Here is a 16,700-nt window from a genome sequence, read left to right on the forward strand (position 1 = left end):
TATTAAAAATCATTGAATTGTGGGAAATTTATGAAAATAATTGAATTCTATTGGAAATTTTAATTAAAATAGTTGATATATTAAAAATCATTAAATTGAGGAAAATTTATAAAAATAATTGAAATTTTGACAAGAATTTATTTAATTAATTTAAAAAATTAAAACTTATTTTTACGATTTTAAGAAATTTTATAATAAAAAATTTAACACAATTTAATAATTACAATTCACAAAAATACGAAAATTTAGTAAAACTAAAACTTGAAATTGAAATTTAAAAAAATAAAATGTTATAATTTTTTAAATTGAAATTAAATAAAAAATCAATGTAAACTGAAAGTTTCAATTATAAATTTACAATTTTTATAACAAATTTAATATAAATATAAAGATTCAATTAAAATTTTAAATATTCATAACAAAAACAACGAAAATTTATAATTACAACTGAAATTATAAATTTTAAAACCAACAGTAATGAAAATTTTAAATTTCAATTGAAACTTATAATTTACCTTATTTTTGTCATGAAAATTCAAAATTTAAAGTTTCAATTAAAATTTTAGTAACAAAAACAATGTAAATTTAAAGTTAAATTTCAAATTAATAATTTCAGTAAGAAATTTAATGTAAATTCATATTTTCAATTAAAAATTAAAGTTTTTTTAAAACTTTTAATAACAAAAAACAGTGTAAATAAAAAATTCATTAAAAATTTTAATAAAAATGGAATGTAAATTAAAAATATTAATTAAAATTTATTAAATTTTAGTTAAAGAGAAATGTAAATTAAAAATTTCGATTGAAACTTGAAATTTTCATAACAAAGAACAATGTAAATTTAAAGTTTCAATTGTAATTGTAAATTGCAAAAAAAAGTAAATATCGGTAGAAATTAAAAATGTTATTTGAAAAAAAATTGAAAAATTATTTTTAAATTCTATAATTAAAATATTTTAGTTCAAAAGCGGGGTGCAGAGGGGGGAGACTCATAAACCTACTTGAAAATAAATTTCCCCGTAAAATTTCCGTCACGACTTCTAAAATATAATATAGAAATAAATTCCACGCTGATTTGTATTGCATTTCCTATTGTTTTTCTTTAATTACCGATTGTTTGTGTTTCACAGTGAATACATACGTTGTTGATGCACCGTCACTTTACCAGTTTTGTAAACATTATTATCTTTCCAACAATATATGGAAATACTGAGCAAAAACAAATTTTTTCAAACAAACCGGGTAAAAATAGTTTTCTTATACACGTGTGCATATTTTTTTTGTCAATTTACGTTTCCTAATTATTCACATATTTTGTTTTCAAAAGAATTCTTTTATAAATAAAAAAATTTAACATTTATTACATTAATTAAATTTAAAAATAAATTTTTATATTTACTATCGAGTCTAAAGTTTTATTTTTTTATTTTAGTATATATCTTTCTCTCTTTCTCTCTCGGCAATTTTGTTTAAATATACGCGCTCACATATATATTTTTTTTATTTATCTTTCTCGTTCCTTTTATATTTTTATGGCGCACATCATTCTCTTTTTGTATTTGTCTATTCGACATTTTTTTTGTTTTATTTTTACATTCATTCATTTTTTGTTTTATTTGCTTTTTTATATTACATTTATATTTTATTTTTATTTATTATATTTCACATTTTGTTTTTATATTAAACTTATTTTCATTTTTCTTTTTCTACTTTTTGAAATTCGTCCCTTTATGTTTTTTTTACATAAAAAAAATCCTTTGACTAAAATACTGCGTATCAAAAAAAAGGGCCAAAAAATATTTTTAGGAAGACATATTTTTTTTAATATATTAAAAATTAATAATATTAAAAATTTGCAATTAAAATTAATATTATAATTCTTTTTAAAATTAAAAATAATTAAAAATAATATTTCAGTAATTAATTGGTAATTTAAAAAATACAACTTTTTAATGAAACTGTACTGGAATTGTACAGGACCGTATCAACCGAAAAGCGCAAAAAATATTTTTTTCGCTGAAATTTAATTTTTTCTAAATAAATTTATTTAATAACGAACAATTTATTATAAATAAAATATTAATTTAATAAAATTAAATAAATTTTTAATAAAATTAATTAATAATTTATTTAAAAATTGTAAAATAAAAAATTTAGATTTGCACAGGACCGTATTAATCAAAAGGCGCCAATTATTTTTTTTTTCAAGGTAGACGCTTATTTTTTTCAATCTAATTAATTAAACTGAACTAATTAAAATTAATAAATTTAATTAAAAAACTATTCTATTTTTTTAAGTAGAAATTAAAATAAAGAAGAAAATGTAACTTTATGGAAAATTTAATTAAAAAAACAGCAATTCAATTAATTTTCAACTTTCAAGTGCGAGTATATATTCATAAAAAGGAATTTAATTCTGATTTTACAGGTTTCCTTCCCTCGATTTTTTTGTGATTTAACAAAGCCGAAGGTATTAAAAAAAAAAAGAAAGGAAAAAGAAGAAAAAAACAAAAAAATCCTCGAAACGAAAGGTGTGATCTAACGAACCTTACAACAGCTGTTTCCACCATATAAAAATGACCAGGTGTTATATGTATAAATATATACCGAACCGATTCACCACCACTTCCTTTATCATCATTTAAAAAGTCGAAAAAAAACAAATGAGGTCAGGTTTGACTTTTGTAGAAACAATTCTTCTTTAAATAAATTCATTTTTTAATAATTGAATTCCTGTGAAATTTTCATTATTTTAGAAAATAATTTAATTCTTTTGGGAAATTTTATTAAAATTATTGAATTATTGAAAATAAATATTGAAAATCGTTGAATTAAGAAAAATTTTTGAAAGTAATTGAAATTTTGCAATGAATTTTATTTAAAATTTTTAAAAATAATTGAATTTTATTACATTTGAAAATAATTGAATTCTTATGATGAATATTGTTATTTATGAAAATAATTAACTTCCTCCGAATGATTTCATTATTTATAAAAATAATTAAATTCCTGCAAATAATTTTTAAAATAATAATTGAATTACTACGAAGAATTTAATGAAAATTTTAACAAATAATTGAATTTCTGTTAAAAATTTGGTTATTTTTGAAAATAATCGAATTTCTGGGAATATTTTTGCTATTTTTAATGATAATTGAATTCTTGCCAAGAAACGTATTACATTTTTTTAATAATAATAATTTAAAAAATTTTATTAAAATAATAGATAGATATACAAATTATTAAATTGAGAAAAATGTTTTAAAATAATTGAAATTTTGCAAAAAATTTTCTTCTGTATAAAGATAATTGAATTCTTGCCAGAGAATTTTTTTAAAAATTTTGAAAATCATTGAATTTCTGTGAAGAAATTTATGAAAATTTTAACAAATAATTGAATTCCTGCTAAAAATGTTATATATTTAAAAGAATTGAATGTTTAGCAAGAATTTTATAAAACTTTTGAAAATAATTGAATTCCAGTCAAAAAAATTTTTTTTTTCTGAAAATAATTAAATTTTTGCTGAGAATTTTGATATTTATAATGATAATTGAATTCCTGTGAAATTCTTATTTCTTTTGGAAAATAATTGAATGTTCATGTAGAATATTATCAAAATTTTTGCTTAAGAATTGAATTCTTTTGCGAAAGTTTATTAAAATAGTAGAATATTCAAAATCATTGAATAATGAAAATTTTTTTATTTAAAAATAATTGACATTTTGCCATGAATTTTATTAAAATGTTTGAAAATAATTGAATTCTTGCCATATGAATACTACGAAAATAATTGAATTTTGCAATGAATTTTATTAAAAATTTATGAAAATAATTAAATTTTTAAAAACAATTTTTCTATTCATTTATAAAGATAATTGAATTGTTGATGACAATTTTCTGTTTAGATTTTTTCAAAATAATTGAATTTCTGTGATGAATTTTATTAATTTTGAAAATAATTGAATTCTTGATATGAATACTATGAAAATAATTGAATTTTGCAATGAATTTTATAAAAATTTACTGAAAATAATTAAATTCTTGAAAATAATTTTCCTATTCATTTATAAAGATAATTATTGAAATGTTGACAACAATTTTTTTTGTTTAGATTTTTTCAAAATAATAGAATTTCTGCGAAGAATTTTGATATTTATAATGATATAATTGAATTCTTGACAAGAATTGTATTACAATTTTCTAAAATAATTGAATTCCTACTAAGAACTTTGTTCTTTATAAAAATAATTGAATTCTTACGAAGAGTTTTGTTATTTATATAGAAATAAAAAAAAAAATTTTTTATTTTTGAAAATAATTGAATTCTTGTGATGAATATTGTTATTTATGAAAATAATTGAACTCTTGTGATGAATATTGTTATTTATGAAAATAATTGAACTCTTGTGATGAATATTGTTATTTATGAAAATAATTGAATTTTATGAAAGTTTTTGAAAATAATTTTTCTTTTTTATCGCGAATACAATTGGAGGAATTTGTAGCAAATAAAAAAGAGGAGGGAAGCGAATAGGGTAGTTATAAAATCATTGAATAATAAATCCGCAGAATCAGAAATATACTAAATCCTTCTGCTAATAAGGAAATTAGGACCCTTCTTCTTTCTTTCTACTATTGCTTTCAGTCTCTCCCCCCTCTCTTCCTCTTTCGCGTCTCTTTTAAACTTTCTCCCACTCTTCTCGCCCTTTTTGCTATATATGTTCTCCAATTCTTCGAGATTCCATTCATCCGTTTAAACAGATTCGATCTTCTTTAGTAGGTATAGAGAAAAGTCGTCTATCTCTCGCAAAATACTTCCCAATCATTTCGCGTTCATCTTTGCTTCTTATACACTAATACATTTTATGATCCAATCCGAATCCTCTCTCCCACCACCATTTTTAACCCCGTCTCTCTCTTTCTCTCTGTTTCTCTTTTCTTCCCTTGAAGCGCTCTTTGACATCCCCAATCCCTTTAGTTCTTTTCATCATCATGAAACGCTACTACTATATATATATATATACGAAAGCTCAAACGTTGAATATAGCTGAAAAAGTGGGGGAAACTGATAAATCGATCGTTCTCGTGTCTGTTGAATTTTGTATATGGGATTAAAAATAAAAAAGAAGTAGAGAGGGGAGAGAGAGATTAAAACTGTCGCTATTTTTAATTGCAAATAAATGAAAAAAATTTTTTCTTTTGCTATTACAGATGTCCGAGAAAGAATTTTTCATTTTGTTCTGGGCAGAAATTAATTTTAGGCCGAATCCATCCCCCCCTCCTCACCAACATCAAAAGCTTCTGTTCTCTTTTTTTTCGTTTATTAAAAAAATTGTTAAATGTAAAAAAAATAGCATTTCTTTTTTTATTACTTTTGAAATATGTGGAATATATTTTCTAATTTTAAAATATTTTCCTTTTCAATACACACTTTTTCTAAGGACATTAAATTGAGACAAAAAACGAATGAAAATTGTTGCGAAGCAACATTTTGATTCGTTTTTTGTCTCAATTTAATGTCCTTAGAAAAAGTGTGTATTATGTCATCGATGGATCAGTGGTAAAATGCTCGCCGGTCACGCAAATCATGGAGGCGGGGCAAGTCATCGATTCCCGGCGGACGTAAATTTAATATTGTATTAATAAATTATATAACGTTCAAAAATATAGTCGTTTACCAAATTTTTATAAATATTTCATATTTTTATTATTTATGAAAATAATAAAATTAAATTTTTACGTAGAGTTTTAGAAATTTTTTTTTTTAATTAATTGAATGCTTGTGGAAAATGTTATTAAAATAGAAGATATAAAAATCACTGTATTCAGAAAAATTTTTGATAAAGGATTTTATTATTTATAAAAATAATTGAATTCCAGCCACGAAATTTATTAAAAAATTTTTAAAAATCGAATTCCTGATTAAAATTTTGTTCTTTTTGAAAATAATTGAATTCTCCTGAAAAATTTTCTTATTTATAAAGGTAATTCAATTCTTGCCAAGAAGTTTATTAAAAGTTTTGAAAATAATTCAAATTCTGTGAAGAATTTTATGAAAATTTTAACAAATAATTGAATTCCTGCTAAAAATGTTGTTATTTTTTAAAAGAATTGAATTCTTAGCAAGAATTTAATTATCGTTATAAATAACAAAATTCTATACAAAAATTTAATTATTTTCAAAAATAACAAATTTTTTTACAATGAATTCAATTGTTTTCAATTCTTTTTTTTTATAAAATTCATGGCAGGAATTCAATTATTTTAAAAAGTAACAAATTTTTAGCAGGATTTGAATTATTTTCAAACATTTTATTAAAAGTTCTCTAAAGAATTCAATTATTTCCAAAAATAATTATAAAATTCTTCGCAAAAATTCCATTATTTTCAAAACTTTTAATAAAGTTGTTAACAAAAATTCAATTATCTTTATGAATAACAAAACTCTTCGTAAAAATTCAATTATTTTCATAAAGAACAAAATTCTTATTATGAATTAAATTATTTTAAACATTTTTTAACAAAATTCTTCAAAGAAATTCAATTATTTTCCTGAAATTCATAAAATACTTCGGATAAATTCAATTATTTTCAAAAATTATCATAATTATCATAATTTAATTATCATAATTTTCTTCGCAGATATTCAATTTATATTTAAAAATGTAATACAATTCTTGTCAAGGATTCAATTATTATTATAAATAACAAAAATATTCCCAAAAATTCAATTATTTAAAAAAAAAATTTTTTAACAGGAATTCAATTATTTGGTAAAATTTTCATAAAATTCAAATTCTTCTCAGTAATTCAATTATTTTCAAAAATAACAAAATTTTAATTAGGAATTCGATTATTTTCAAAAATTTTAATAAAATTCTTGGCAAAATTTCAATTTTTTTTAAAAAATTTCTCATTTCAATGATTTTTAATATCTATTATTTTAATAAAATTTTTCATAAGAATTCAATTATTTAAAAAAAATTTAAATAAAATTCTACGCAAACATTGCATTATTTTCACAAATAATAAAAGTTTTACAAAAACAATCCAATTATTTTCATAAATAATAAAACTGATAGGAGAATTTTAATTATTTTTAATACAATTTTTAATTAAAATTCTGAAAAATTGTCATTATTCTAAGATCCTAAAGTTCTGAACGTTCAAATGAACGAAATTTATTTATTTCTTCAACAAATTAAATTTTTATTGCAATTATTTTGCGTCTCTAACCAAAAAATTAATTACTGAGTTTCTAAACGTAAAATTTCAGTTTGTAAATTTTTTGTGATTAGTAATGCATAAAAATATCTTCAATAAAAAATATTTCGTTCATTTGAACGTTCAAAACTTGGTGATCATATTATTCTTAAAAATTTTATTAAAATTAGTCGAAAGAATTCAATTATTTAAAAATTTCATGATAAAGTTCTTTATAAAAATTCAATTCGAAGAAACATTGAGTAATTTAATAAATTATTTATTTTTTTAATTAAATAATTGGATTTTCGTAGAATTTTCTAATAATTTTCAAAAATTTCATAAATAGCATAATTTTATCTGCTAAAACTTTTGTTATTTTTGAAAATAATTGAATTTCTGCGATGAATTTTATAAAAAAAAAATTGAAAACAATTGAATTCATTCTAAAAATTTTGTTATTTTTAAAAATAATTGAACTCTTGTGATGAATATTGATTTTCTTTAAATAATTGAATTTTGCAAAGAATTTTATTCAAATTGCATTTTGTGCAAAGCATGTGTTCTAAAACTGTGACGTAATAATGATACAATTTCCCTTTATAATAATTCTCTTTAAAAAATAATTATAATAATATTAAGGGTTCGTTCATAATTATATATTACGTCACACTTCAAGGAGGGGAGGGGGAACAATTTGCGACACCCTGCAGAAAAAAGGCGCTAATTGTATATAATAGTGTGTGACATTGAGGGGGAGGGGGTATAAATAGTAAAAAAAAAAGTTGCATATTATGTGAATGGCCCCCTAATAATAATAATAAATTTCATTCTATCCCTCGGTCGTATTAAAAATTTGTTTATTTATTTAAATTTTTAGGGAAAAGCGAATTTCTCCTTCTTTTTCTTTTATATTTTTTACCTATTTATTGTTTTCTTTAAAGGCTAATGTAAAAAAGAAGAAGAAGAAAAAGAAGAAGATGGAGAGCTGATAATAAAAATAAAAATAAAGTTTCGCTTTGCATCACTGTTTCGTTTCTTGAAGCCAGCAATGCTGAGAAAGCACGTCGAAGTATCCATTTTGAAACGGGACTTTACATAATACAATATTGATGAATAATGTACGTGTATATCGAACATTTGATCCAAGCCATTGTTAGTTCCTTTGTTGCGTTTTAAAATGAAACTTGGAAATCAAAAGGAAATATTATATTTTATATTATATTTTTGCTTAAAAAATAGTAATAATAAAAAAAAACAAAAAAAATTTCTCGAATTACTTTGTGCCTTATACATACAGATATAGTTAGCTTTCAATTTGCATTATGAATATTTAAAAAAGAATTTTTTTCATATATAAAAGCAAAAAATAATAATAAAATAAATTTTAATATAAACTTTGCGCGAAACATATTTTCCTCGTTGAAAAGAAAACAACTTTGGTTTAATTAATATTTTTTACATAATTTAAAAAATTTTTAATAAAATAAAATATTTAATTTAGGAGAATATATAGAAAATAGGGCAGACATTTTTTTTATAAAAGTTTATGTATTTTTAAATAAGTAAATTTTACTGAAATAAAAATTTAACAAGCCAACGTTAAAAAAAGGAAGAAAGATTAAATTTTCAATCTCGACACAATTCGGACACCAAAGAATATATAAGCACTTTTATAAAATAAATATTTTAAAACGAAAATTCACAGACGATTCACTAAAATCCAATTATCTGAAAATCGAACGGAAAATTTAATTTTAGATTAAGTATAAGACACGGAATGAAATTGACATGGAAATATCGATTTTGTGGAGCACAATTATTATTTAAATTACGAACTGCATATATATATTTATAAATTAACGGAATAATAATTGGTCAAGTAACGGAAAATATAGTCGCAAAGAAATATTCTTCAAAAAATTAATGTTATAATTAAAAAAAAGTCTTTTCAAATATTAACATTAATTTTCAATTCTTTTTTGTAATTAAAATTCAATTTTTTGTAATTATTATTAATAAATAATAAAAAAGTATTAAATAAGAAAATTAATAAAAAAATAAATAAATAATATAATAATAAATTTATAAATATACAATAATTATAAATATTAAATAAAATCAAAAAATCAAAAAACTTTTGAAAAAAATTCTTCCAGGCCACAAATTTTAAACATTTTTCAACACTTTTTAAAAATTTATTTCCGTCTTTCACGTAGTAAAAATTCAGACACTTGACAAGTGGAAAAAAACCAACTTTTCTTTTACCAAAAAGAAAAAAATTCGATTTTAAGAAATTAAGTATTTTTTAGTAAAAAATATACTTAAAATTGTAAAAAAACTAATTTTTCCTAAAAAGGGAAACAAATACTTTTTTGATAAACTTACAAATTTATTCACAGTTTTCACCATTTTTATAAAAAAAAAACTGTCAAATATTTTTAAATCGGAAATTTTTAAAATAAAAAAAAGAAACAGATTTTTATTCTAAAAAAGAAGAATTAAAATTTATTGAAAAATATTGTAAAAGAACGGAAATAAATTTCTTAGAAGTCGTGTCACACTTCACGTCCCTCTCTTCGTGAGTCTAAGTTCCACGTATTTAGTGACTTTTTCGAAAAAAATCCTAAAAACCAACTAAATATTCGAATTTTCGAATAAAAAATAGATTTAATTGACCAACAGATTAAAAACTTCAAGATTATTAACATTTTCTTCGAAAAAATCAAAGCAGGAAAAAATTCAAATTTGCCCCCAAAAATAGACCTTAAAATTGAAAATTATTCCAAATTTTCCAAATTTTTCTAAAAAAACCTCATAAACTTTAATTTTAAAAAACAATTTTATCCATTTTTTACATTTTTTTCGAAAATTTCCCTTTTTTGCAAAAACATCACGAAACCAACCAGATTTTTCCAATTTTCGATAATTTCAAAAAATATGTTTTATTAAAAATTATTATTTTCATCAACATTTATAATGAACGATGAATATTTTTCACTTTTTACTCTGGATTTTCAATTATTTTTCTCTATTTTCCACCGCTTTGGAAATGATCCGAAAAAATGGGAAAATAAAAAAAAAATTTCGAATTTTCGAATAAAAAATAGATTTAATTGAACAATTCATTGTTGGGATTATGAATTTAGTGTTTTTTTGAGAAAATTTGCATTATTTTGGAAATTGACTTTCGCATGGGAAAAAAAATCCCAAGTTTTTTGAAAAGTAAAAGTTTAATTTTTTTAAGAAATTTTCTGTTTTCAAATAAAACAGAATTTTTTATTTTCCTTTTTGAAAAATTAAATTTTTCTTTTCGAAAAAAACACTCGCTTTGTTCGACACGAAACTTGGATTTTTTTCACACTTTCCATGAAAAGAAAAATTGACGTATTTGTAATTTTTAAAATTGGATAATTAAATTGTCTTTAGAAAAACGAATTAGATAATTAATAATATTTGTTTATTGATTAATAAGTAAAAATAGAGTAATTTAGTAAAGAAAATCTGGTTTGGTTCACTTCGTTTGTCACAAAAAATTTTTACACTCGTAAAATTGATATTTTCTCCCTTTTTGTTCGTTTAATGGAAAAATGTCTATTTTTTAAAAACTAATTTAGAAATTAATTTTACTTTCCCAAAAGTTCACGAACCGTCGCTTAGTGAAAAATACTTTTATTTTTCTCTTTTTTAACATTTCTCATCTTTTTAACGAAAAACGAAAGAATTTACACTTATTTTCCTTTTTATTAAAATTGAAAAATCCCTGAATTAATTCGCTTTTTCTTGTTTGAAATTCACCATTAGTCGTCGAACTTTGAGAAAATATCAATTTTACACTTACGATTCGAGAAGGACTTTAATTTTCTAATTTTCAATTTTACGAATTTTCCAATTTTCAAGGCTCGATAATTAGAATTTACAAGTTGGAAATAATTTCACTTTTTAAGGTTAGGTATATTTAACAAAATTTACGTAATAATTTATAAACTAGAATATAGATTTTCAAACGAAAATTCCTAATTCACTTTTCTCGATCTTCATTTTTCCCCCCAAACCGAGAATTCCAATTTTATATTTTCTTTTATACCGGCAAAAAGGTCACTTGTTAAAGAAAAGAAAAGCTCACCTTTTTCTCCCGATTTTCCAGGTAGAATAATAACGAAAAGTTTATTTCCAAATCAGATCCGTCGGACGTTATAAATTTCCACTAATTTTCGAAAAAAAATATTTCTCTATTCACTGTAGTTTTCTTTTTCTCCAAAAACACTATTTTCACACACACACACACAATTTCCACTTTATTAAAACAAATATTTTTTTTCTCTCGAGAATCCTGGCGTCGGTTCACAAAACGTTCATAACCTCGCACTGTTGTATATTATTTCGAGGAGTTTTTCTTTTTTCGATTAACACACGTTTGGAAAAAAAGGCGTACACATCCGCAGAGACATTTGGACACACATAAGGAAAGAGAGAAAACTGAGAAGCGAACTTTTTTTTTGGAGGGAGCAATATAGCAGAAGACAACAACACACCACTGTATTAAAAGAAGAGAGACAGAGAGAGTGAGTGTATGTGTTTGTGTGTTGGTGTCGATATTATTTTCAACTTGTATTTTCCCCTCTAATGAAGTGAAATTTTAACAAACACTTTTCACCCACGCACTAAACACACTTTATTGTTTAATATTGAAAACTTTTTTCACCAATTGAAATGTAAACGTTTCTCTAGTTGGGCCATTTATCCCTGGGGCGGCCATTTCGCGTCCGTCGTTCCTCGCGTCCGTTCGCGCAGTGGCTTTCTGTACACCGCTCTCGCTCTAGACCATCCGCGGCGCCGAATTTCCTTCCTCGTCGGAACGTCGCAAAAAATTTTCATCCAAAAAAAGGAAATTTACCTCAAAAAAAAGGGATCAATCAAGGTCACTTATATTCCACTGATTTTCCATTTCTCCATTACCCCCTCCCTTTTTTCGATACCAACACTTAAAAGTCTGTTCACATCTTTCTCCCTTTGCTTTAAGGTTAGTTTTCTTGTCATTTATTTCATTTATTTACTTTCTACCACAATATACTTATATTTGGATTTTTTCCTTTAGTGCCTATAATCTTTGACGAATTTGATTCATTTTCATTATTCGATGATTCTATTGGAAAATTTTCTTCTTGGAAGGAGTTAGTTTCTCGGCATCTGTAATAGTTTTCTTGTTTTTTTCATAGTTTCTCGTTTCGCACTTTTAATGTCGACGAGCACAAGTGTTTTTTTGCTGACGAAAGGACACTCCTCGATTCTGTGAAGGGTAAAAAATGCACTTCTCATCGATCGTCACGTTCCTTCGTGACAAGCTTTTGCCCCCCAACCAACATCTCTCTTTCTCTCTCTATCTCACACTCTCTTGGAATATTCGCCTTCTATATAGTATATATATTCCCTTTCTGGATGCAACGATTCCATTCCGGAATGTAGGTGACTTTCAATGTCCTGGAATTCTTTCACAAAACTTCATCACAATTTCTAAAATATCACATATTTATATGCAATATGGAGCATAAAATCAATATATTATCTGAATTATAATTAAAAATTAAATCAATATACGGATTTTATTGAAACAAGTTCGTAAAATCGAAATTCAATTTTTGTAAATGTAACGTAAGTACAGTCAGGACAAAAGTTAGTCCAGTGTCTTAATTTCGTTGGTATCCTTTCTAAAAAAAATGCAAAGCAGAAAAAGCTTGAATTGAAAAAAGTCAAACTCGAAAAGTATCGAAATAAAAATTCCTTTCTAAAAAAAACATAGCATAAAAAGGTCGAATTGAAAAAAGTCGAACTCGAAAAGTATCGAAATAAGAAATAAGCATAAAGAATAAAAAAGAACATAAAAAGCACACCTCACATTCTAAATGAAAACGAAATAAATGGAGCTGTCTTCGGTTTATCTCAAGAAAAAATTATAAACCTGTGTTTCAATGAATTAGGTGCATTTTAATTTACAACATATAAAAATATAAATAAACAATAATTAATTTTTTAATAAGAAAAGATTAATATAATGTAATAAAAATATAAATAAATTGATTTATAATTACTACTATTTCATTTTTCATAATAAAAAAAAAAAAATTTTCTAATGAAAAAAAGAAGGATATCAAATAATAAAAAAAGAAATAACAAAAATATTTCTTATCTTTCTTATTGAAAGAAAATTCTAATTTTTACCTGTTTTTACTCAAAATTCAACATTCAATTGTTTAAAATCCCATGTTGAAAATTAAATTCCTCTAACCTTCTGCTAAATCGAATTTAAAATGTATCATTTAATGAAAAATAGGAAAATTATGACAACTATATTTATAGTAAAATTATTATTTCGATTATGAAAGATGAAAAAGAGAAAAAAATTTATAATTGAAAAATTGGTGCTAAAAATAATTTGTTTTGTATATTTTTCAGGTTTGAGAAAATTATGAAAGTTCAAGGAACAAAATAGAAATTAATAAAAATAATTTTAGAAACTGATAAAAATTAAAATAAAACACGCTTCAAAAGTAATATCCAAATTATAAACGAAATTTACGAAGAATTTTTAAAATTTAATTTAGATAGATTTTCTACAAACCAAATTCAATGTAAAAATATGAGAATAATTGAATTTCTTCGAGAAATTTTAATATTTATGAAAATAATTGAATATTCTTGCAAAGAAGTTTATCAAAAAAATTTGAAAATACAATTATTGAATTTTTTCCAAGAATTTTATTATTTATGGAAATAATTGAATTCTTGACAAGAATTTTATTCAAAAATTTTTGAAAATCCTAATTAAATTCTTTTGAAGAATTTCCTTGAATTTTTTTAAAATAATAGTTTCTTTAATAATTTTAATAGAAAATTTTTACAGTAATTGAATTTTACGAACAATTACTTTCAAGTTTTTAAAATAATTATGTGTTTCTTAATAATTGAAATTAAACAAATTATTGAATTTTATTAAAAATTTTAGAAAATAATTAAATTCTTCTCAGAAGTTTATTAAATAAAAAACTTTCTAAAAGAATTGAATTTTCTCAATAAATTTTATTAAAAATTTTAAAAAATTGAATTTTTTCGAAGGCTTTATTAAAATATTTTAGAAAATAATTGAATTTTTACAGAAATTTTACTATTTAAAAAAAAAAATTAAATTGTTTTGTAGAATTTATTAAAATTTTGTTGAAAATAATTAAACATTCGAAAAAAAAAATTTTACAGTTTAAAAAAATAATTGAATTTGTTAGTTAGTAATAATTTAAAAATTTTTTATTTAATTAAAAAAAAAGAATAAAATAAGAGGTGAAATTAGTGTCATTTTCGTCACGTGAATATCTAAAATAATAGTTTTCGCCGTTGAGCGACGACAAAACTATAACTTTTCATGAATTTTGTAATTATTATGTGAAAGAAAAAAAGATGAATAAAAAATTAAAATTTAATTAGTAGATCGACGAGTTAAATCAGAAAAAAAATCCAATCAGTAAAAATATTACTCTACAAATCAATCATCTTTCTCTTTTGAATAAAAATTTCTTCTAATTCTTTTTCATTCAATTTTTTCAATTTTCTTGAAATTCTTTCCTGACCATGAAGTGAAGGAAAGTCAATTGCTTTTCTCAATTCAAAAGAAAATTGTACGCGAAGGGATAAAAATAAGAAAAAAAAAGGTCTTTTATATTTTTTCGATTCCTTTTTCTCTCTCTTTCTCTCTCTTTTTTCTCTCTCTCTGTCTCTTTACTTCAATTTTATTTAGCAAACTTTCTCCTCGCGGTCACGTGTCACGCTTCAAATCTCCAACTGCTCTCTGATGTAATCATAACTTTTGTAAAGTTAAAAACAAAAAAAAAGAGAAAAGGAAAAGGAAACTAAAAATTACACAAAAAAAATAGATTACTTTTATTAAGTTTCGTATAGTTTTCAAATTTAATTATTATTATAATTTAATTTAATTTTTTTCTCACTCTCCTTCTTTTAAAATTAAATTCAAAAATTAGGGGGAAATAAAATTAATCGAACTTAAAATATAAAATACTCTGTAGGTAAAAATTTAAACGAATTTTCAAAAAAAAAAAAAAAAAAAAAAAAAAAACGAAAATAGTGCGAAAAGCAGGGAATTAAAGAAAATACTATTCAAATGTTAAAAATATGTGAATCATAAAAAAAATTGAGAAAAGAAAACAGAAAGAAAAAATAAAACAAGAGAGAAAAATACAGAAAGTAGAAAAAATATACAAACAAAAAATATAAAAAAAAAGAAAAATATGGGAAAAAGAAAAAATACAGAAAGAAGAAAAAATAAAAATAAAGAAGGAAAATATAGAACTAAAAGAAAATATCAATAACACAATAAAAGAGACGAAACAATTTTCACTTTTCGTGTAATTAACAGGAAAACAATATTTTCGAATTCCATTCGTGAAAGTTTTCCTCGGGGGAAAATTGGAATGAAATTGAAGTAAAAGGGGTAGAGAATTGGAGTCGAAATATGGGTGGGGCATTGCCGAAAATAGGACAAATAGCGCCAACAGTGAGAATAACCCCCCCCCCCCCCACCTCTCTCTCTCTTTTCTCAACCCATTCCTCATGACCCAACGACCATTAACAATCCACGAAAACCACCCTCGCAAAAGTTAACAACGACAATGAAAGACGAAGATTTATTAATGAAATATACTTTTCCTTCTCGCACTTTATTTTGGCTTTATAAGAATTGTAAAAAGAAAATGTTAATTATTTTTCTTCTCCCTTTTGTTTTTATTCTCTCTATATAATTTTAATTTAAAAGACAAACACCTGTGTTTATTTTTCATTTTTCTATTCTTAATTTCGTTTGTATTTTGAGGTTAGAATCGCCATTGAAAATAGTTATTCTATAATTGTAGATTGACCTTAAACGACTACAATTGGAATTGTTTATGCTGATTTTTTAATATGAAATTTTTAAATTTTGTTAAGATTACGTTTGCTTTTCGGTAACATCGATAATAGTTATTCCATTGTAGAATAGCCTTAAATAATTTCGATTTTAAAATTATATTCATACTAAATTTTTTTGTAAATTAAATTTTAATTTTGAAATTTTGTCATGTCTACGTTCTCCTTTTGATAACATTAACAATAGTTATTGTAGAATTGCCCTAAATTATCCGAACTTTTAGGTTATGTTTTAAAAACTTTCTTAATCAGCGGCGCCGAAATTGTGTTATAAATATATTTTTTTTATGTATATTTTTTTTTATTTATATATTTTTTTATTTATAATATTTTTTTTTATTTTAACTATTTTTCCTATATTATTTATTATAAACTTTTATAAATTATAATTAATTTCATATTGCGGCAAAATAATAATTTAAAAATTCTTCATTCTCTTTTGTGAAGCAACACACAATATATTCTAGAATTTTTCATTTTTATTTTCTCATTTATATTTTTGAGGTTTATAAAGAAATTTCATTAGCGT

General features: G+C 22.6%; 1 protein-coding gene across 6 annotated transcripts in view; it reads right to left on the minus strand.

The window, feature by feature from the left end:
* LOC122504945 overlaps positions 1–16,700 on the minus strand; it is a 67,681-nt gene that overhangs the window by 13,590 nt on the left and 37,391 nt on the right. For 3 of the 6 annotated variants that reach the window (XM_043616349.1, XM_043616321.1, XM_043616358.1), the window contains exon 1: positions 11,331–12,238. The exons of 2 other annotated variants lie outside the window; for them this stretch is intronic. The gene's annotated coding sequence lies outside the window, so the exon portion shown is untranslated. Of the gene's footprint in view, positions 1–11,330; positions 12,239–16,700 lie in introns of those variants that run through there. One more of the 6 variants, XM_043616314.1, reaches the window with a different exon arrangement.

The sequence above is a fragment of the Leptopilina heterotoma genome, unplaced genomic scaffold (assembly GCF_015476425.1).
Source record: "Leptopilina heterotoma isolate Lh14 unplaced genomic scaffold, ASM1547642v1 Lhet_112, whole genome shotgun sequence".
NCBI classification, from domain to species: Eukaryota; Metazoa; Arthropoda; class Insecta; order Hymenoptera; family Figitidae; genus Leptopilina; species Leptopilina heterotoma.